General features: G+C 39.1%; 1 protein-coding gene across 8 annotated transcripts in view; it reads left to right on the top strand.

Annotated features, from left to right (window-relative positions):
• SLC23A2 (solute carrier family 23 (nucleobase transporters), member 2) overlaps positions 1-23,623 on the top strand; it is a 163,329-nt gene that overhangs the window by 28,110 nt on the left and 111,596 nt on the right. For 4 of the 8 annotated variants that reach the window (XM_021077282.1, XM_021077286.1, XM_021077278.1 and 1 more), the window contains exon 2: positions 2,652-2,777. The exons of 1 other annotated variant lie outside the window; for it this stretch is intronic. The gene's annotated coding sequence lies outside the window, so the exon portion shown is untranslated. Of the gene's footprint in view, positions 1-2,651; positions 2,778-20,594; positions 23,072-23,623 lie in introns of those variants that run through there. 3 more of the 8 variants (XM_021077284.1, XM_021077279.1, XM_021077283.1) reach the window with 3 other exon arrangements.

The raw sequence follows: 23,623 nt of genomic DNA, 5'->3' as shown, positions 1-23,623 counted from the left end.
AAATCTGTGTTTTGATCTCTGATAGTTGTTCAGTGGAGTAAAAAGTGAGTCTTTCCAAACACTTATCTTACCTATCAGCTTTAAAAATACCTTCCAAAAATAAATATAGAGTCATAGTGCTTTTTATGATTTGTCTAAATGATATTTTGTTAATTTGCAACTTTGCCCTCAAAACCTTAAAAAAAATTTTTTTTAGCTTTTTAAAGGATTTTTGAAAGACGCGTACACATGTTGGAAAATAATTTCAACTCCTCACAGTTGGATAAAGCAGATTTTAAAAGTCATACAGCCTCTTATACCCCCTACAGTCAAGGCAGTTTGATGTTTATCCTTTCCTTTGTCATAAATATGTTAGTATAATTATACTTTTAATAAAAGTTGGATTATGCTATACATATTGTGCAACTTGCATTTTTCAAAGTACAAAATGTATGATTTGTTTCACCTAAGATAACATGTTCTTTTAAAGCTTTTCTTGCTACTTTTTCCCTGTTCTTTCCATTATTCCTCTTCTTGACTAATCTTCACTGATGGATGTCACATTTTGCCTCCTTTTCTTTCTCTCTCTTTTTTTTTAAAGGGCTATACCCATGCATATGGAAGTTCCCAGGCTAGGGAACAAATTGGAGCTACAGCTGCCAGCCTATGCCATAGCTCATGACAATGCCAGATCACCGACCCACTGAGCGAGGCCAGGGATTGAACCCACATCCTCATGGATACTAGTCAGATTTGTTTCTTCTGTGCTACAGTCGGAACACTTGTGTCTCCTTTTTGACTATGTAAAATTTTAATAAACATAGCTTAAAATAGATTTTTGGTTATGAAAATCATTTGGGGAAGTAAGTTACCCTTTTTTTTTGCCTTGGATGCCAAATATGTTTTAGAAGGAGAAAACCATAATTTCTGTATTCATAGTCTAATCATGTAAAATGAGTAATATTTTTTACCCCAAATAGCAAAATGCCAGTGTTTAGTTTCTGAAGTTAAAAAAAATACAAGATTACTGGAGGACCTTTGAAAGCTGGACTGGTACTGCTGATGGCATTTGTGTGTTTATTCAGAGTCATCTGTGAGTGGCAATGCTAATTTGCCCTAGAACTGACCATGAAGTTGAAAGATTCATAGCCTAAATATATCCCAGTGAAGAACTTATTATCTGGCTAAATTGTAGTAATTTCATGTGTTTTTCTATATAATGGATGGAGGGCCAGGCTCATATCTGGTGTTGCACTGACTGTTCCAGAGGCACTGCTGGGATCAGACTCTGGGTTTTTATTGTTTAATGCATGTGCAAGTACAAGAGTGTATAAAATACATTCATTTAATACACAATAAGATGAACAGCTGTATACCTATTGAAAACCAAGCTTTTTTAAAAATAGGTATGCAGATGTTCATCTTATTGTGTATTAAATGACCCAGCTTTTTTGGAAGCACCCTCCCAGTGTATTAACTCATTAATATGTTGGCGTTAAAAGAAGGTGATTTTTGAGTAATTAAGTTTTCTCTTTTGTTTTCCTCATAAATGCAGTTTATTCTAGCAGTGATATCGAAAGCAATGTAGAGTCATAATGAAAGGTGAAGGTTCCGCTGTCATAGTCCTGATGGATTCTACCCCCTGTACTTGTCACATCTCTTATAAGCTCTAGGACTTTTACCAGGAGGCCTCACCCCTTCTGAGTTTTCTTAGCTGTAAAGTGTGGGCCCAGTGGTTCCTTAGGGTTGTTGTGATGATGTAATTTCACATGTATGATATACAGTACAATGCCTGGCACATAGAACTAAAATCTTTGAAACGTTTTTGAAAATTGAGGCCTTGTGCTAGGGAATATGGAGTTAGAAAAATTATCAAGAAAGCCCATTGGGGAGTTCCTTTCGTGGCGCAGAGGAAACAAATCCAACTGGAACCATGAGGTTGCGTGTTCAATTCTGGCCTCACTCAGTGGGTTAAGGATCCGGTGTTGCCATGAGCTGTGGTGAGGTCACAGACTCAGCTCAGATCTGGTGATGTTGTGGCGTAGGCTGGTGGCTACAGCTCCAATTAGGCCTCTAGCCTGGGAACCTCCACATGCCGTGGGTGCAGCCCTAGAAAAGACGAAAAAAAAAAGAAAGCCCATTGGATACAAAATTGCTTTTTCCTGGTGTTCTAAAATACTGTCTTTCAAAATATTTTGTGTAAATGGAGAGCTAATTTTTAAGGGACTGAAGGTGCAATTTGTAATCCTGCCTAGGACCCTGGAGATACTTCTCTTAGAGGGAAGAAGTAATAGAGCAAGTTCTAGGACTTGGCATGGCCCAGTGAAAAGTAGACTGTGGTCATCAGTCATGCTGAATGCCTCCTGCCAGGTTTATTATGACTTTTTATTTTTTAATTTTTTCTGCCTTTTTTAGGGCTGAACATGTGGCATATGTAAGTTCCCAGGCTAGAAGTTGAATTGGAGCTGCAGCAGTTAGCCTGTGCCACAGCCATAGTAACTCCAGGTCTGAGCCACGTCTGTGACTTGAACCATTGCTCACAATGCCGGATCCTTAATCCACTGAGAGAGGCCAGGGATTGAACCTGCATCCTCATGGGTACTAGTCAGGTTCGTTACTGCTGAGCTGCAACAGGAACTCCAATTTTAATTTTTTTTTTTTTTTTTCTCTAGCTAGGTCTTGACTCCACTAACCAGGACTCCATGCGGTTTTGAGGTTGGACTTCAGCAGCACAAGGAAATGTAGCTGGGCAGCTTGTAGTGGAAAGCGGATGGACAGGTCTGCATCACACCATTTAGGTGCGTCTGAAACATGATCTTTGTTCTGCATTTTGTGCTGATGGTCTTAAGTGGCAGACCTCATTCGTACTTGACTTTGCCCTTTGCAGATTTCAGCAAAGGTCTGAAGGCAATACTGGGAATACTTGTTAGGTTAATGCTAATGATAAGGTAATGAATTTCTTCAAGGCCAAATTTCACATAAGTAGATTAAACTAGAAAACTAACAGGTACGGTCTTGCCACTTATACTAATTACAAGGTAGGAGGTGAATATTTTCATTTTCTTTTATGTGCTTTTGCATTTTTTATCCACGAACATTTGAGTAACTATTTCTGTTGGGGTTCTTGGTCAGGGTCACATATGTGAAGCCTGGGGGTAAAGATGTGGAAGACCTGTTCCTTCAATTTCATCAATTTAAGTAATGAGACTAAGCACAAATAGTTAAGTATTGAGACTAAGCACAAATATGTTACTAAGGAACATTCCTTTTTTTTTTTTAAACTTTTTTTTCTACCATCTCCTTCATCCCAAAGCTTGATGGGTATTTTGGTTATTTAAAACTTTTTGCTGTTACAAATAATATAGCAGTGAAATTTCTTGTACATACTTTGGAGAGAATACCCCATAAGTAAAATTTCTAGCAATAAAATTGTTTGGCATAGTGCATAAGATTTTCCAGTTTTTAAATTTTGATAGATACTGGCAAATTGAGAATTTAGAAGCTGCAAGAACTTATACTCTTGGAGTCCCCACTGTGGTGCAGCGGAAGTGAATCTGACTAGTAACCATGAAGTTGAAGGTTCCATCCCTGGACTTGCTCAGGGGGCTAAGGATTAGGCACTGCCATGAGCTGTGGCATAGGTCGAAGATAAAGCTCAGATCCTGCGTTGCTGTGGCATAGGCTGGTGGCTATAGCTCCAATTCAACCCCTAGCCTGGGAACTGCCACGTGCCAAGGGTGTGGCCCTAAAAAGCAAAAGCAAAAAAAAAAAAAAAAATTAGAAAAAGAATTTATACTCTTACAGATAAAACATTCTCTCACCTTTTTAGTCAAAACTAAATTTATTCGGTATGGTGGATGCAAAATTATGGTATTTTTATTTATTTACTTTTATAAGTAAATTCACTAGGTGTACAGTTATAAGAACTTTCAAAAATGTCGAGGGGATTGATCATTTTAAAACATTTTTCATTTTCTAATATAAGTCTGTGCTTGCTATTTAAAAATTAAATAAGACTTGGGAAAGAACAAAAATTAGGAAGAAGAAAATCTCCTTGCTCCTCTACTTAATGACACCATTGTGAACATTTTTGTGTATGGCTTTCATTTTTTTAGTTTTCTTTGTGTAGTTTTTTCCCTTAAGCCATCATCATTAAATTGTATGTGTTTTGTCATTGTTGTTGTTGTTAATGGCCAGACCTGCAGCCTGTGGAAGTTCCCAGGCTAGGGGTTGAATCAGAACTACAGCTGCTGACCTACACCGCAGCCACAGCAATGCCAGATCCAAGCTGTGTCTGAAATCTATACCACAGCTCACAGCAACACTAGATCCTTAACCCACATACATCCTCATGGATCAGCGGGTTGGTTAGCACTGCGCTACAACTGGAACTCCCTGTTTTCTTAGTAAATCATGAGGGAGATGAGGGCAAGTCAGTTTCTGTCTGGGGATATCTGCAAAATAAATGGTCTCCCAACTCCCAGTGTTTTGGTTACCGTGTTTATATTTCAATTCACAAATATCTTTCTCTGCTCTGTTTTTTCACAGAGTTTCTCTCAATTTCTGGTGGCTTATGGTGGACACTTGCCAAATGTACATGCTACTGCCACCTCAAATTCAACATGTCCATACCTCTTTCATAACTTGCTTTGTCAAGTACATTTCCTTACTTATTTTTAAAGGAGGGACATTCTTGTTTTCCTGGAGGTCATCTTTGATACCAAGTCTTAGATTTTCTTTTTCCTTTGAAGTTGCTCCCTCTATCCATCCCTCTTTTTCCTGTTCCTTCCACTGTCCCACTTGCCAAAATCAGTATACTTAGATTAACACAATAGCTTCTTAATCTCCTGTCTTGATTATCCAGTGGAGGATTCTTTGTACTCTCACTACCTGCCCAGAAGCTCATGTATCAGAGAGCTGTGTTGCATTCACATTGGACTTCAAAGACTCTGGTGAGGGGTTTTCTTCCTCCATTTCCCACAGTGTTCCCTGGTTAGCCTGTTTTCATGCTTACCTCTGGGATCCGTGGAGGCTTCTTGCTCAGGACTCTCCATCCTTCAAGGCTGGCCCCAAGTTCCACTTCCCAAGTCATTCATGACAGTTTCAAGCCCTGTTGAGTTCCTTTTTTTTCCTGAGCTTTCCTGCTGGGTTCCTTAGTTGCAGTCTGTCCAGTTAAATGGTAGATTGCTCTATTTCCACTCAGTGTTAGACCATTGTGGCAGTTCAGGAAGCTAGCCCAGCAGTTGTTTTTTTTTTTTTTCCTTTCCTATTTTGGCTGCCCCACAGTATATGGAATTCTCAGGCCAGGAATCAGATCTGAGCTGCAGTTTCGACCTACACTACACCTGCAGCAATGCCAGATCCTTTAACCCACTCTGCCAGGCTGGGGATCGAACCTGTGTTCTAACACTGCAAAGATGCTACTGATCCTCTTGAGCCATAGCAGGAACTTCTAGCAATTGGTTTATTCTATTTTCTTTGAGACTTTAGTACAGATGCTAAAATATTAAGCTCTTACTTACTCAAAGAGAAGGGTTGATAGTATGTTTCATCATTGTTAGCAAGAGCATACAAGTGACAGTACACTGCACAGCTGAGAGTACCAGCTCTGTCCAGTTCTTGGAGCCTGGAGACTGGGTGCTGATTCAGGTGCATTTTATGTCTTTTTTTTTTTTTTTTTGTCTTTTTAGGGCTGCACCCGTGGCACATGGAGGTTCCCAGGCTAGGGGGTCTAATTGGAGCTGTAGCTGCTGGCCTACACCAGAGCCACAGCAATGCCAGATCCGAGCCACGTCTGCTACCTGAACCGCAGCTCATGGCAATGCTGGATCCTTAACCCACTGAGTAAGGCTAGGAATTGAACCTGCAACCTCATGGTTCCTAGTCAGATTTGTTTCCGCTGTGCCAAAATGGGAACTCCCAGGTGCATTTTAGAAGTTGATTGAACTACCACCGATGTGAAGGGACTTGGATATAAACTGGATCAAAAACTGAGCAAGGAGGGGAAATTTCTGTTTTATTGGAGGATGATTTCCAAGAGGCCTCACTGTGTCTGGTAATTGTGGTGTTTTCGGGTTACAGGCTCTGCATGCTGTTGACGTCAATGTCCTACTTTCCCATTACTAAACATGTTATATAAAAATGCTATGTTTATAGTTTGATCAGCAGCAACAAGAGAAGTAAATATTTACCGGAGAAATTGGGTAGTTTCAAAAACCTATATAAACACTGATGATTACAGAGCTTGCATAAGAAGGTAAGGAAGGAAGATGGAAGAGTTGTGTAATGGTTGTATGAAAGAGATTCCAAGCATACTAGAACACCTCTGGCTTTTTCAGGTTTTAAAATCAGCGTGTTAGTATAGGATTAAGACCGGCTGCCTGTAAATTGTCTTAAGTTTGGTTGCTTGCTGACTTTGTTTGGTGTGGAAAAATCTCATCAATGCATTTGTCCCATTCCCTCTAATGATAATTCCTTTTAAATACGTGTGTTTTGTTTTATGTTTACCATGCAAAGCCAGAACCTGCAATTCAGCCCCTTTGGATTTGAATAGTGTTTACCCTTGGATGGACCTTGTGTTTTATTTAGATTTCTTATGCTGGTTCTGAGCTTCTCAAGAGCAGCCCCCGGCTCCCCTTTGTGCTCATTACCACATGGATTTCTGCTTTGGCTTTTTTTCACGTCTGTCTCTCTCCCTCCTCCCAGTCCTGTGAGTGTGAGAAATTAGGTTATGCCACCTGCTTCCCTCTGTCACAATGCAGGCTGCAAAGTTGATTATGTAGGATATGATGTAGGATTGGCTTTGGTCTTTGGACTAAGGTACATACCCATGCCTGGGTATATGTGTATTTGCGAAAAAGTGTCAAAACACACTCTTTGAATGGGATCTGATTGTAATTACCATGGTTGTATACTATAAAACAGCTAATACCCACTTTCTTTAGATGACTGATGCTGTCCATTACAGTTATAATGGGGGTCAAATGTGTAAAATTTTCTAGTAGCTACATTGAATAAAGTTAAAAACAGGTAAAATTTATTTTTTAGTAACATATTTTATAACCTGATATAAAAATATCATCACCTCATGTAATCCATATAAAAATGAGGTATTTACTGTTTTATTCATGGTAACTCTTTGAAGTCTGGTGTGTATTTTACACTTAGAGCACATCTTAATTGGACTGACCACATTGCTAGTGCTCAGCAGTCACATGGGGCAGGTGACATTGGGTGGCACAGCTTAAGACCACATTGCTTTATGTACTACTGAGTTGTCAAGAAGTAAGCTTTTTGATTTGGGGGTATTTGATTTGGGTGTGTGTGTAGTATGTAATATGTAGTGTGTGTACTATGATATCTTCCATTCAAGGACTGCATAAATAAAATATAGTTTAGTGATGTTTCTGTCAAACTCCCCTTTCTCATTCTTTTTTTTCTGTCAAATAGGGGGGTTTCCCATTGCCCAGAAAATGTTTCTTAGCCAATTCTACAAGTAGATTGATCGCTAAGCAGTATTTCTAGATGTTAATCCATTTATTCCCTGGTTTGAGAAGAAAAACATTTATTTATTTATTTAGTTTTTGTAGGGCCGCACCTGTGGCATATGGAGGTTCCTAGGCTAGGGGTCAAATTGGAGTTGTAGCCACCAACCTACACCACAGCCACAGGAACGCAGGATCCGAGCCCAGTCTATGACCTACACCACAGCTCCCAGCAACACCGGATCCCCGCCCCACTGAACGAGGCCAGGGATTGAACCCACATTCTCATGGGTACTAGTTAGATTAGTTTCTGTTGCACCACAAGGGGAACTCTGCCCACAATATTCTAATACTATATCTACACTTTAACCAACCAGTTTTCTATTTTTAGATATTAATATTTCCCTCTCCAGTTCTGGATTATTCTGAGCACTATTTTAGTGAACATTCCCATAATGAAAAAGTTGATCCTATTTTAATTGTTATGATAAATTCCTTAAGAGTAGAATTGTTGGGACGAAGGCTATGTTTATTTTTGGAGAATTTAATTGATGTTATTAAATGGCCATCTAGAAATGTTAAAGCCGCTTATTACTCCCTCTAGCAGTATATCCAAAGTGCTTGCCTGAATAAGGAACATTAAAAAATTGTTTAGTAATTATGATTGGAAGGAATTATAAATAATACATTTTATTTATGTTCTTTTGGATTTCTCACGTTTTTCATGAGAAAGCTTACACATGATTATATTCTCATCATAAATTTAGTGAGAAACATTAAAATAAAAAAGGAATCTTTTTAGTATTAGGAATTCTTATAGCTAAGAATACACCAGAGCCACAGCAATGCAGGATCTGAGCCGTGTCTGTGACCTATACCACAGATGATGGCAATGCCAGATCCTTAATCCACTGAGTGAGGCCGGGGATCGAACCTGTGTTCTCATGGATGCTGGTCAGATTTCGTTAACCACTGAGCCACGATGGGAACTCCTAAGTAGACTACTTTTAATTGTGTGTGGCTAAGTTTTCCTAAAGCTAGTATGCCAGAGAAGCTGCCTTCCTGACCTGGCAGCTCTGGATAAATTTTTGGGTATGCCCTTCCCTCTCTGAAATCTTATATTTTTCTAGCACACACTTAGAGAATCAAATAGATTCAGGAAATGTGGATTCCTTGCTACATGAACTCAAGAAGAGATACTTTTGGATAAAGAAGGCTACTTGGCATGAATTGTGGTCATTGTTTTTGGAGGGAATAGTGAAGAGAGGTAAACAATTTAATTTGCATTTTGAGAGGTCTGGAAAGGGTTTGCTGAAGAATTATTCATTTAAACAGCAATCTGAAGTATGAATAGGAATTCTCCAGATGGCATAGCATTCCAGATAGTGAGACTAGCAGGGTGTGTGCTCCAGACTCAATTCAGCAATGCCTGTCAGTTCTGAAGTTCACACTAATCTGTGGTACCACCCTCCCTTTACTTTTTTGCCATCCTCTGCCAATTTATTGGCCATTATGTGCCTTGTATGTTGGCTCCTGGCTTGCTGTGTTTCTTTCCACTGTGTCTTCTAACATCATCTCTAAGTGGTTTGGCTCGTCTAGCCTCCAAACCTTGCCCTCCCTTTACATTATCTTTTCCAAGCAGTTGTACTTCCAGTTCACTTCAGCTTTCCTGGGCCTTGCCATCTCCCAGATGGCACCTTGGAACCTTGAGCTTGGGGAGTAACCTGTCTGCACATACCCTGCCTTCCTGGCTCTCCTTCGGTCTCCAGTGGCCTTGTTCCTTGGGCGCTTTGTGTTCTGTGGCTTCCTCTGGCCTTCCTGACCCATCTTACCTGCTGTAGACTCCAGGGAGTCGCAGGACTTTCATGTCACAGACATTTTGATTTTCTTATGTTCTGAACTTGCCAACTTTACTCAGTGGCACAGTCCTAATTAAGTAATTTTTCTGTGTTTTTTTGTTGCTCTCTGCTGGAAGAAATAAGATAACAGTGTGACTTTCTCCTTTATATATGTATAAGTTTTGGCCTCAGCTAGATCCTTGACTTTTTTTTTTTTTTTTCCTTTTTGTCAGTCATTTTACTTATCCTTTTCCCAGATTTCATCCTTGGTTTCTTTCTACTTCACCATGACCTCTCTTCCTTAGTTCATTAAGAAAATAAGTCATCAGATAATAGCTCCCAACTTCCTGCTTCATTGAGTTGAGTAATAGTGACTATCTGTATACATTTCTGCCCACTTTATTCCACAGAGAACATGAGGCAATTACTACAGATGGTTTATCTGGACCTGTCGTAACAGATTTTAAAAGTTTTCCACTCAGAGTTATAGGAAAACTGCTTTTTGCTCCTGTTGGTGTACTTCGAACTTCTGATCTCTGTTTTATGGAGAGGTGTTTGTGTTTTCACAGAAGATATGATTTTAGAAGTGGCACAAGTCTTGGAGAGGTGCAGATTAAATAATCTCCCAAGATAACAGAGCTCATTCATGGCACTGTCTGGGATGGAATCGCCCATAGTGGCCTTTTCCATATTCAAAATAAAAATATTTAGATTTCTTTTCCCTTGGAGAGGGATGGGACTAGAGGTGAAGAATAGATCAAATTTATTTGTAATTAAAAAATAATTGAGGAGTTCCCTTTGTGGCGCAGTGGTTAACGAATCTGACTGGGAACCATGAGGTTGCGGGCTCGATCCCTGCCCTTGCTCAGTGGGTTAACGATCCGGCGTTGCCGTGAGCTGTGGTGTAGGTTGCAGACGCAGCTCGGATCCTGCCTTGCTGTGGCTCTGGCTTAGGCTGGGGGCTACAGCTCTGATTTGACCCCTAGCCTGGGAACCTCCATATGCTGTGGGAGCGGCCCAAGAAATGGCAAAAAGACCAAAATAAATAAATAAATTGATATATATGAGTCAGAATTCAAAAAGTACATGAAGACAGATGTGGAGAGTAAGACTCCCTGCTGTCTGATCTGATTTCCCTCTCTGGAGGAAACTACTTTTACCAATTTTTGTGTGTGTTTTGTATATTCTTCTAGAGGTTCTTTGCTAAAACTTTGTTTTTAATTGGGAACTTTCAAATATAAAGAAATTGAAAGAATGGACCCTCATATGTCAGGTACTCAGATCTAATAAGTCTAAACACATTGTCTTTGCTTTAGGGTCGGTTTTTTGTTTTGTTTTGATTTTAAAATAAGAACGTAAAACATTTTAAATACCCTTTTTGTATTTAAAAAAGAGGTAATTTGCAGTCTAAAATTTTGCTTTTACATACTTTTTCCTATATCTATAAGCCCATGTACATTGTTGACTGAATGGTTTAAGATCTTTTTTTGTGTGTGTGTGTGCCATTTCTTGGGCCACTCCTGCGGCATGTGGAGGTTCCCAGGCTAGGGATTGAATCGGAGCTGTAGCCACCAGCCTACACCAGAGGGATCCGAGCCTTGTCTGCAACCTACACCACAGTTCACGGCAACGCCGGATCCTTAACCCACTGAGCAAGACCAGGGATCCAACCCGCAACCTCATGGTTCCGGGTCGAATTTGTTAACCGCTGAGCCATGACGGGAACTCCGAATGGTTTAAGATCTTAATAAAAGATCCCATGTTTATATATTCTTCAGCGTGCTTGCTCATTCAGGTATATTTTCAAGCCATGTTGATACAAGTGGCTAGAGTTCATTTGCTTTAAGTGCTCTGTTTTATTCTGCTGTTTAAATATACCAGAATTTAGTTTTATGTTCTCCTATTGATATGTTGGTTGTGTGCTGTGAAAATGGGGTTGAGTATTCTGAGAAGAGGCATTACTGGATCATAGTGCACACACATCTTCAACCTGCTCCATGTTCTCCCAAGTATTTGAATCAATTTACATTTATGGCAACAGTGGGAAAACTCCTGTTTATCCAAAGCCTTGCGAACACTTGGTGTTATTAAACTCTTTTATTTCTGCATTATCTGATAGGTATGAAATGATTTCTCATTTTAATAGGCATATGCCATGGTTTGTATATCCATTCACTAGTTAAAGGTGAATGTTTCCAGGTTAGGGCTATTGTAAATAAAGCCAGTCTAAACCTTTACGTATAGATTTTTGTTTGAGCAAAAGTGGTCATTTCTCTGGGTAGATACCTAGAAGTATATTGCTGGGTCTTAGAGTAAGTGCATGTGTTAACATTATGAGAAATGGCCAAACTATTTTCCAGAGTAGTTGTGCCGTTTTACCAACCCATCAGGAGTGTTTGAGAGTTCCAGTTTTTCTGTGCCTTTATTAGAACCTGGCAATATTGTATCTGTTTCTTTGTGTTTTGAGCCATTCTAATAGGAATGTCATATTTTTGAACCCAAAGAAATATAGAAAACAGATTTTATATATATATATATATATATATATATAGTTTGTTTGTTTTGTTTTGGCTTTTGTCTTTTTAGTGCCACACCTGCGGCACATGGAGGTTCCCAGGCTAGGGGTCTAATCGGAGCTGTAGCTGCCGGCCTACACCACAGCCACAGCAGTGCCAGATTCAAGCTGCTCTGAGCCTTGTCTGCGACTTATACCACAGCTCATGGCAATGCCAGATCCTTAACCCAATGAGCAAGGCCAGGGATGGAACCTGCAACCTCATGGTTCCTAGTCAGATTTGTTTCTGCTGCGTCACGATGGGAACTCCATAAACAGATTATGTTTTTAAATGATTTAAAGTAATTAGTTTTTGCCTTCCTTTGACTTGCATGATCTTTTTCTTCCTTTAATTAAAAATGAAAGTATTGTGGAGTTCCATGTTGTGGCATAGCAGGTTAAAGATCTGGGGGGTGTCACTGCAGCTTCTCCAGTAGTTGCTGTGGGTGGGTTCCATCTCTGGTTGGAGAACTTACATGTCAAAGGAGCAGCTAAACAAAAACAAAATCAGAGGACTGAAGTTCCTGTCCTGGCTCAGTGGTTAACGGACCTGACTAGTAACCATGGTTCCATCCCAGGCCTTGGTCGCAGACACACCTCAGATCTGGCGTTGCTGTGGTAGGCCAGCAGCTACAGTTCTGATTTGACCCCTAGCCTGGGAACCTCTATGTCTGGGGTGCGGCCCTGAAAAGACAAAAAAAAAAAAAAAAAAAAAAAAAAATCAAAGTACTGTGTTAGGGTACCCAAATAATGATAAAGAGATAGCATAGTATAGCATAACATTTGCAGGCTACTGCTGGAAAGCTTTGGTAAATGTATTTTTCTTTTTTAAAAAATTTTTTCTTATACTCGATTTATAATGTTCTGTCAATTTGTGTTGTACAGCAAAGTGACCAGTTTTATACACACACACACACACACACACATTCTTTTTCTCACATTATCCTCCATCATGATCCATTACAAGTGATTAGATATAGTCTCTTGTGCTATACAGCAGGACCTCATTGCTTATCCACTCCAAATGCAATAGTTTGTGTCTACTAATCCCAAACTCCCAGTTCATCCCACTCCCTCCCCCTCTCCCTTGGTAGCAGCAAGTCTCTTCTCCCTGTCCATGAGTCTGTTTCTCTTTCACAGATAGGTTTATTTAAAAATTTTTTTTTAACTTTTAATCTTTTTCTTTTTAGACCTTTATGACATTTTTATTACTTAAATAATTTATTACACTTATTGTAGTACAATGATCATCACAGTCCAATTTTACAGGATTTCCATCACACAACCCCAGCGCATCCCCCCACCCCCTGAACTGCCTCCTTTGGAAACCGTAAGTTTTTCAAAGTCTGTGAGTCAGTATCTCTTATGCAAAGACGTTCATTCTATCCTTTTTTCAGATTCCACATGTCTGTGAAAGCATTTGATGTTGGTGTCTCATGGTATGGCTGACTTCATTCAGCATGATAATTTCTAGGTCCATCCATGTTGCTGAAAATGCCGGTATTTTGTTCCTTTTAATGGCAGAGTAATATTCCATTGTGTATATGTACCACATCTTCTGGATCCACTCCTCTGTCGATGGACATTTAGGTTGTTTCCATGTCTTGGCTATTGCAAGTAGTCCTGCAGTGAACATTGGAGTACAGGTGTCTTTGCGACTCATGGTTTTCTCTGGATAGATGCCCAGGAGTGGGATTGCTGGATCAAATGGGAGTTCTATTTTTAGTTTTCTGAGGAATCTTCATACTGTTTTGCACAGTGGTTGCACCAAGTTACATTTCCACCAACGGTGAAGGAGGGTTCCTTTTTCTCCTCACCCTCTCCAGCCCTTATTGTTTGTAGACGTTTGGATGATGGCCATTCTGGCTGGTGTAAGGTGGTACCTCATCGTGGTTTTGATTTGCATCTCTCTAATAATGAGTGATGTGGAACATCTTTTCATGTGTTTCTTGGCCATCCATATGTCTTCTTTGGAGAACTGTCTGTTTAGATCTTCTGCCCATTTTTTGATGGGGTTGTTTGTGTTTTGGTATGGAGTGGTAGGAGGTGTTTATAAATTTTGGAGATGAATCCCATGTCAGTTGATTCATTTGCAAAGATTTTCTCCCATTCTGTGGGTTGTCTTTTTGTGTTGTTTAGGGTTTCCTTTGCTGTGCAGAAACTTTAAAGTTTGATTAGGTCCCATTTGTTAATTTTTGTTTTTATTGTCATTACTCTAAGAGGTGAATCTGAGAAGATGTTGCTGTCGTTTATGTCAGAGAGTGTTTGGCCTCCGTTTTCCTCTAGGAGTTTGATAGTGTCTGGTGTTATATCTAGGTCTTTAATCCATTTTGAGTTGATGTTTGTGTATGGTGTTAGGGAGTGTTCTGATTTCATTCTTTTCCATGTGGCTGTCCAGTTCTCCCAGCGCCACTTATGGAAGAGGCTGTCTTTTCTCCCTTGTATATTCTTGCCTCCTTTGTCATAGATTAGTTGGCTGTAGGTGCGTGGGTTTAATTCTGGGCTTTCTATGCTCTTCCACTGATCTATATTTCTGTCTTTGTGCCAGTACCATGCAGTTTTGACGACTGTTGCTTTGTAGTATAGTCTGAAGTCCGGGAGTCTGATTCCTCCAGCTCCATTTTTCTTGTTCAGGATGTGTTTGGCTATTCTGGGTGTTTTGTGCTTCCAAACAAACGTTAAAATATTTTGTTTGAGTTCTGTGAAAAATGTCCTTGGTACTTTGATAGGGATTGCATTGAATCTGTAGATTGCCTTGGGAAGTATAGTCATTTTGATCATATTGGCTGTTCCGATCCAAGAGCATGGTATGTCTTTCCATCTATTTGTGTCATCTTTGATTTCTTTCATCAGTGTCATATATAGTTTTCAGAGTGCAGGTCTTTTGTCTCTTTAGGTAGGTTTACTCCTAGGTATTTTTATTCTTTTGGATGTGAGAGTAAACGGGATTGCTTCCCTAATTTCTCTTTCCGCTCTTTCATTGTTAGTGTGTAGAAATGCCGTTGATTTCTGTGTATTAATTTTGTATCCTGCGACTTTGCCAACTTCATGGATGAGCTCTAACAGTTTTCTGGTCGAGTCTTTAGGATGCTCTAGGTATAGTATCATGTCATCTGCAAATAGTGATAGTTTTACTCCTTCCTTTCCAATTTGGATTCCTTTTATTTCTATTTCTTCTCTGACTGTTGTGGCTAGGACTTGCGAAACTATGTTTGAGTAAAAGTGCTGAGAATGGGTATCCTTATTTTGTTCCAGATTTTAGTGGGAAGCTTTCAGCTTTTCTCCGTTGAGTATTCTTTTGGCTCTGGGTTTTGTCATAAATGGCTTTAGTTACGTTAAGGTATGTTCCCTCTATACCCACTTTGGTAAGAGTTTTTATCATGAATGGATGTTGGCCTTTGTCAAATACTTTTTCTGCATCTCTTGAGATGATCATGTGGTTTTTGACTTTTCTTTTGTTAATGTATGGTGTGATTGATTTGCACATGTTGAACCATCCTTGTGAACTTGGGTTGAATTCCACTTGGTGGTGGTGTATGGTCTTTTTTATATGTTGTTGTATTCAGTTTGCTAAAATTTTGCTGAGAATTTGTGTGGTACATTCATCAAAGATATTGATTGGTCTATAATTTTCTTTTTTCGGCAGTAACTTTGTCTGGTTTTGATATTAGGGTGATGGTGGCTTCACTGAATGTCTTTGGGAGTGTTCCTTCTTTTTCCACCTTTTAGAAAACTTTAAGAAGGATGGCTATATGTTCTTTGTTTTGTAGAATTTGCCTGTGAGGCCATCTACTAGGTCCTGAACTTCTGTTCGTAGGAAGTGTTTTTCTTACAAATTGAATTTCATTTCTGGTAATCAGTCTGTTCATTTGATCTGTTTCTTCTTAATTCTTTCTTGGTGGGCTATATGTCTCTAGAAAAGTTTTCAATTTCTTGTAGGATGTTAAATTCGTGGGATAATATTCTCCTAAGATTTTTTTATTTCTGTGGTATCTGTTGAGATTTCTCCTTTTTAATTCTTATTTTGTTTATTTGAGTTTTCTCTACTCTTCTTGGTGAGTCTGGCCAGAGGTTTTGACAGTTTTGTTTACCCTTTCAAGAAATCAGCTCTTGGCTTTATTGATTTTTTTTTTTTTTTTTTTTTTTTTTAGGGCTGCACCCACAGCATATGGAGGTTCCCAGGCTATGGGTTGAATCCGAGCTGCAGCTGCCGGCCTATACCACAGCCACAGCAATGCCAAATCAGACCTTCACCGCAGCTCATGGCAATGTTGGATCCTTAACCCACTGAGCAAAGCTAGGGATTAAACCTGCATCCTCATGGATGCTAGTCAGTTTTGTTTCCGCTGAGCCACAATGGGAACTCATTGTTTTTTGAATCTCTGTTTTATTGATTTCCTCTCTGATCTTTATGATTTCCTTCCTTTGCTGACTTTAGGTTTTGTTTGTTGTTCTTTTTCTAATTATTTCAGGTGTTGTGTTAAGTTGTTGATTTGAGGTTTTTCTTCTTTTCTGAGGAAGGCCTATTTCACTGTGAACTTCCTTCTAAGAACTGCTTTTGCAGCATCCCTTAGATTTTGAGTGGTTGTGTTTTCATTATCATTTGTCTTGAAGTATGTTTAAATTTCCCTTTTGATTTCCTCATTGACCCATTGGTTTTTTAGTAGCATGTTATTTAGTCTCCATGTACTTGGTTTTTTCTCTTTTTCTGTGGTTGATTTCTAGTTTCATGCCATTGTGGTCAGAGAAGTTACTTGAAATAATTTCTATACTCCTAAATGTGTTGAGGTTAGTTTTGTGCCCCAGGATGTGGCCAATTCTTGAGAATGTTCCATGGGCACTTGAAAACAATGTATATTCTGATTTTTTTGGGTATATAGTCCTGAAAATATCAATGAAGTCTATTGTGTCATTTAGGGTCTGTGTTGCCTCATTGATTTTCTGTCTAGAGGATCTATCTGTTGATGTAAGTGGGGTATTAAAGAATCCTATTATTGTGTTCCCTTCAGTGTCTCCTTTCACGTCTATTTGTATTTGTTGTATGTATTTGGGTGTGGTAAATATTTTTCTTTCTGCTGTCCTATGGTTATGGAATCTGATTTACTGGATGGACTTTTTTTTTGTTGTTGTTTTATTTCTGCAAAGTATGGACTAAAACTTTACAGCAAAGCGTATTGAGTCCTCAGTTTAATGACATCATCCACCTGCTTGTGTAAAATGCTCTCTTTCCCAACTTTGAATAAGATTCATTTTGAGGATACCTGTTCCAGTAGTAAAACCACAAGTGCAAAAACCACAGACATAGGCCAGCACCCTTATTTTACAGAGCAAGACATTTGAAGCCCACTGGATAATGACTTTACTGCACTTACACCATCATACATAGTCTGTACCACCATGCATGGTCTATAGCATGGGCTTCTGGATTCTCAGTAAGTGCTGTTTTCCCCCCATCCCTTCTATTCTACTTCAGGGTATTGACCAGAATACATTGCAACATGAGTCTTGAGTTTGAAGGATGCAGTCTTTACGATGGATTTACTTTCAGAGTTGGATAAGCTTGTTTTTACTTTTATTAGTGAATTCTGGCATGTGCCATCAGCACACATTCCGAGTTGTGCTCTGAGGTTATGAATGAAAGGCCAGATTTAAGCTTCTGCCAGAGAAGCTAACTTAACAAGCCTTTGATAGTCAAGTTGCACAATGAATTTATCTCACACAAATGTGTACCCTTTATTGTGATGCTTCCAATTGGTCCCTCTAAAGAAAAATTATATTCAGCTAGGTTTGAAGTATGTGCTGATTTATTTCCTATTGAGAAGTTTGTGGTTATTCCAAATGTGTTGTCTTGCCTCTCTACACGTGGGTTGTGTGGGTTTGTGTGTGTGTGTGTGTGAGGTGGGTTGTTTTGTTTTTTTGAGGGGGTGTAGTTCTGTTCTAATATACCCAAATGTGAAATTGCTTCTTTCTCACATAATCTGACTCTTTTTTTTTTCCAATAGTTTCACCATTCCTAGGGTGTTGATTAATCTGTTCAAGGTTGGCTCAAGGTAGTTCCTGCAACCAGTGGGAGGAGCGAAAGGAGAGGACATGTTTACTTTAACTCACAGCCAGTTGGCCAAAAATAGTCACAAGGCCAAATCTGGCTGCAAGAGAGGCTGGGAAATGTTGCCTGAATTTAGTTGATTTTGTGCTCAGCTTAAAATCAATGCTTCTTACTAGTTATCAATTGAATGACAGAGGATTCATCTGGTAATCTAACACTTTCTTCTTTTCTTTTCTTTTCTTTTCTTTTCTTTTCTTTTCTTTTCTTTTCTCTTTCTCTTCTCTTCTCTTCTCTTCTCTTCTCTTCTCTTCTCTTCTCTTCTCTTCTCTTTTCTTTTCTTTTCTTTTCTTTTCTTCTTTTTTGCCACCCCTAGGCCTATGAAGTTCCCAGGCCAGGGATCAGATCTGAGCCTTAGTTGTGACCACAGCAGCGTAAAAACCAGATCCTTTAACCCACTGTGCTGGGGAGGCGATCAAACCTGTGTTCTGGCACTGCAGGGACACCACTGATTCCATTGCACCGTGGCAGGAACTCCTAATCTAATACTTAGAAGTAGAGAAGTTGCCACATAAATCAAAACAATACCTAGTCAGAAATCAGTTGATTATGAAGTTAAAATGTATTTTATAGTTCTATCTACTTTTCTGTATTAAATTTTCCAAAATATTAAAAAAATTGTAAGTTTTAAATTTCTTATCTTAGCTAGATGTCATTTAAATGTTACAGTACTAGAGGATACCACTAATATATTTGCTTTTAGTGTTTACAGAACCTCCCCCCATCTTATTACAGAATTGGAGTAGATATTGTCAAGTTAGTAATTCTAAATTTCATTTGTTGTTTTACTCAGTTTTACAACAGTAGGGACACTGTTACATACTCAAATGTTGGTACGTAACATTTATTTAGAAAGGCAGAAACAGATAATAACCAAATACGTTAGGTTTAAAAAAATTGTTTGTTTGTCCCTAATAGGAAAATATAATTCAGAGTTACATCATTTAAATAGATGTTTTCAAATACTGCATTATTTCTGAAGAATAAATTATTTTTTTTCAGTATTTGGCCAAGTTTAACTTTTTGTTTGTTTTGCCTAATTTTTTGTCCTAAATTTACTAACCTTATGTAATTGCTAAGAATTGAGCTACTGCTAATTTTGCCTTCTAATACATTGGGAGGGACAAAACTAAGACATAAAGTTTTCTATAAAGTAAGACAGTTATAATCCCACTTTATGTAGATAACCACTTGCACATGTATGTATACATTATTTTAAAAGGGGCCCATCGTGTGATAATGCTAGTGCATGGGATAGTTTTTTTCCTGTGTTCATTTATGAATGGCTCCCTTTCTGAAGTATCTTATTCTGGCACCCCCACCTCTCCCCTACACCTTTTAACTTATTGTCTTGGTAAACGTATCCATTACCTGTCGATAATTCTCTTATTCTCCCTCTTCTGTTATTTGAACTTGAAAAAGTTTTTACTGTATGAGTTGGAACTTCCAGTACAGTCTTCTATAATGGAGGTCATCAAATTCCCTTCTGGTTTTGGCTTTAATGTGCCCTTTCTGGGTTTTTCAGCCTAAGTATCTCATTGGATTTTGGCACAAGATAGGGCTTCTTTCTTTCCTTCCTTCCTTCTTCCTTTCCCACATGCAGCTGAAGCATATGGAATTTCCCAGGCTAGGGATCAAATTGGAGCTGCAGCTGAGGCCTGTGTCACAGCAACACTCGGTTTGAGCCACATTTGTGACCTTCACCACAGCTTGCAGCAGAGCTGGATCCTTAACCCACTGAGTGAGGTCAGGGATTGAAGCCACATCCTAACAGAGACTGTTGGGTTCTTAACCTGATAAATCAAAATGGGAACTCCTCTTTAGACTATTTTGCTGCTTTTTTTGTTTACTTTTAAGGTTTTTTGTTTGTCTTTTTAGGGCTGCACCCACAGCACATGGAAGTTCCCAGGCTAGGGGTTGAATCGGAGCTGTGGCTGCCAACCTACACCACAGCCACAACAACATGGGATCCGAATTGCATCTGTGACCTACACTACAGCTCACGGCAACACCAGATCCTTTAACCCATAGAACAGACCAGGGATCAAACCCGCATCCTCATGGGTACTAGTTGGGTTCATTACCACTGAGCCACAGTGGGAACTCTGATAAAAAATAAAATTAACATGAGATCAAGCTTGTGCTCATTACGCCTCTACCTTCTTGCCCCCTATCTTCTAGGAGACAGATATGTTTATAAAGTATTGGTCCTTCTTCTATATTGCTAACCACTGTAGACCTTATTTTAGTGAAATAATGTTCAGAACATAGAAGTTGACATAATATTTCTATTGTGAATTTTATAATTTAACAATGTATGCCTCCCTTTTCCCTTCTTAATACTTTCTGGCATGAATTCCATTATATCTGACATTTAAAAATAACAATAAAGCAGCATTAATGTTGCTTTATTATTATTATTACTTGTCCTCTTAGCATATGGAATTTCTCAGGCTAGGGATTGAATCAGAGCTTCAGCCGCTGGCCTGTGCCACAGCCATAGCAATGCCCGATCTCAGCTGCGTTCGAGACCTGTGCTGAAGCTTACAGCAGTGCTGGATCCTTAACCCACTAAGCAAGGCCAGGGATCACACCTGCATCCTCATGGATACTAGTCAGGTTCTTATCTGCTGAGCCACAATGGGAACTCCAGTGTTGCTTTATTTTTGTTTCACTTTGTTTAAGGTCAATCTTAGGCATTTTTTTTTGACATACCTGGAAATATTTTTAATTATAATTTAACTAATTTACAAGTTTAATTTTAGTCTGTAGTCTCTTTCAAATTTTAATAGTGCTTTCCTTTGAGTAAAAAAAATTAAAAACTTTCTCCAGTTGTCATAGCTAAGATTTAAAGGTATTTTTCCATTCCTATTTGTTTGGGAGAATGGCTTTAGCAACTTCTCATTTCCATGTTCAGTCTGCTTTGTTTTTAATTATATTTTAACATTAATTTGCATATGCTTAGAATAATTTGATGTATGCATTCAATTTTATAGCTAGTCTTATGTCTTGATGGTTTTGGTTGGCATACATAGTTGGCAGCCCTGTTAGTAGCCTCACTGAATTTTGCCTATTTTGTGGTTGGAATATAGCCTCAGGCTTTTTGCTTTTTCTCTTTCTCTCTCAGCCCATGAATATCTGAGATTAAAATTTTGGCTTTCACACATAAAGGCAACTTGTTTGGTTATAAAATTGTTTGAGAAACCTTTTCTTCACTTCAATATAGATCTATATTTTCTGGAAAATCTGGGGCTAATCTTGATTACTGCTCTTATTTAAGTAAACCAAACGTTTTCTTCTTCCTGGGTTTTTCTTTTTCTCTCTGTTTCTTTCTGCTACACCCTTTATGTCTTTATAGATTTGCCTACGTGGGGCATTTCCTATAAATGGAATCCTACAGCATGACTAGCTTCTTTGTTTTTTGTTTTCAAGTCCATTTAAAAAGCACTGGATTATTCATTTCTTGGCTCTGCTCTTTGCTTTTTTCCTCCATGGTTCTCATCTTTGAATTGTTATTTCTTTTCTGGACTTATCCTTGTTTCTAGGAGTTTCTCAAGCTTGTCCTCCACCTTTCAGTTTTCTGCTGTTTTCTTCAGTTTCACTTCTCTTTATTGCTTCTAAGCTAATTTTGTCTTTTTGTTTCCTCACAATTCTTTCCCATCCCAGTCTACTGTGTTCTTGGTCTTTGCCCATTTTCTTCATATAGTTGTCTGATCCTGTTTCCTCTTTTTGATGCACAGCTGTCTCTGTTTTTTTATTCTTTTCTTTTTTTTTCCAAATTGAATTTTTATTTTGCTTCCTGAAGTAGAACCTTTTTGAGGCTTGCATCTTCACAGAATATCCTGAGCACAGTTCTCATATGCAGGATACAGAAACTGGAGTGTTTTATCCGTAGGCTGTGCACTGAGTTAGCTCACCTTGGAGCAAGGGACTTACTGGGCGTGTTGATGTGATGGGTTGGTTGTGTCATGCATGACCTGTTCTGGGGACTGGTGCTTGTGAATCTCTTGTCCCCGAACAGTTAAGGTGCTTGGTTTCCAACTTTCTCCTCGCCTCCATTGTATCTCTTCCCCTGGTGGCATCCTCCTCTAATGCTTACTGCTGATTTCCTTAAGATTATTCTTGAATAAGTAACACTTAGAGCTGCTTTTCTCTAGGCCTTGTCCTGGTTCTTATTCTGCCTTTATCTCAGAAATCCCATCTTCCAAAATGTGCTTTGCTACTGGTAGATAAACCTTCTGCCTGGCTGTTTCTCCTCTGAGTTTCATGGTTTCTGTCTGGATTTGGGAAGTCCAGTCTGTTGTTGGGGAGGTGGAGGCAGGTATTTATCTTCAGGTGCCATTGCCCAGGTTTCTGGTAGGCCCTCACCTGGAGTCAGGACAAAGTCTGGCTGTAGCCGTGACTTCTTCCCTCTTACTGGTACTAGAGTGAAAGCATTGGTTTGCCCTTTTCTGTGTCTTCATGAGCGCTTCCCCTGTCTAGAGGGTCCTCTGCAGCTGGGCTCCAGCAGTTAGCTTTCAGTGTCACAGTTATTGTTGGCCCTGCCTGTCATTTAATGAAGAAGTCATACCCTCAGACCTATTTTTAATCTCTGAAAGTCTTTGAGCTTTGAAAACAGTTGTCTTTGGGCTTCTGACTGGGGAAATGAAAAATCACCAGGAAGTAAAACTAATCTCCCTTTTCACTACCCTGAAAGCAGTGTGGGTGGACTTGTTCGTCTGAATGGAATGATTTGGAAAGATAGGTTTTAATTTTCCTTATTTGTGTTGGTTTGAGATATATAATCCCAGCAGCTGCTTGGTTTCCACAATAGAGTATCCAGCCTGCCATTTAGAAACCTGCTCCAGATTGATGGTAAACAGACTGTACTAGAGACATGCAGTAACCGTGTGTAACCAGGTGGTGGCTGTTGTGTAATACAAAGTAGATAGCATTTCTGACTAGGTGGTGTGGTTATACAATTTTGGTGATCCTGTGTGGGTTATAAAAGCTGAAATTCCTTCAGCATCTGAAGCATCGCATGCTGAGCACCAGAGCGATCCTAGCCTTGAACAGACCCCAGTGCAGAATTGGTGGGTGGGGCACTGAATACAAAATATTTTTGAGGGATAAGGTAAGATTTCCTTCTGCAGGTAAGACCATTTCTTGGTACATAAGCTTTGCTTTGGAGAAATAGTGCCTGTGTCTGTGCATCTGGGTCCACAGTTGTCTTTTTACACGTGTGTGCATTTGTGACCTTGTGTTCTCCTGTCTGTGACTGTCCGTGTGTGTGGGTTTTTTTGGGCAGGTATATCGCTATGTGTGTGTATGTCTTTGTAAGTGAGTGAGGAGCCTATGGTTCAAATATACCCAGTTGGGTTATCAGAAAATCTCCAAAGTCTTTTGGTGCTGTCAGACATTATTTAAATATTAATACTGAACATTAGCATTTACGCCACTCTTAGAAGGCAGTGCCTGTCATTAAATATGTGAGGGTGACAATAAAAATATGATTTGCAACAATTAAAATGTTGGGTTCACTGTTTTTTCATGTACTCATGTACCTTATTCTCTGGGTAGATCCAGTCCTGAGACTTCCAAGGCCCTATGTGCTCTTTTATGCTTGCTTTCATACAGAATTTTAGGGGTTTGAGGAAAAGTAAATACTCAAGCAACAAGGAACTAT

Source organism: Sus scrofa, chromosome 17 (genome assembly GCF_000003025.6).
Source record: "Sus scrofa isolate TJ Tabasco breed Duroc chromosome 17, Sscrofa11.1, whole genome shotgun sequence".
Lineage (NCBI taxonomy): Eukaryota > Metazoa > Chordata > Mammalia > Artiodactyla > Suidae > Sus > Sus scrofa.
The sequence above is the reverse complement of the archived record's forward strand: the minus strand, read 5'-3'. Positions and strand labels throughout refer to the sequence as shown.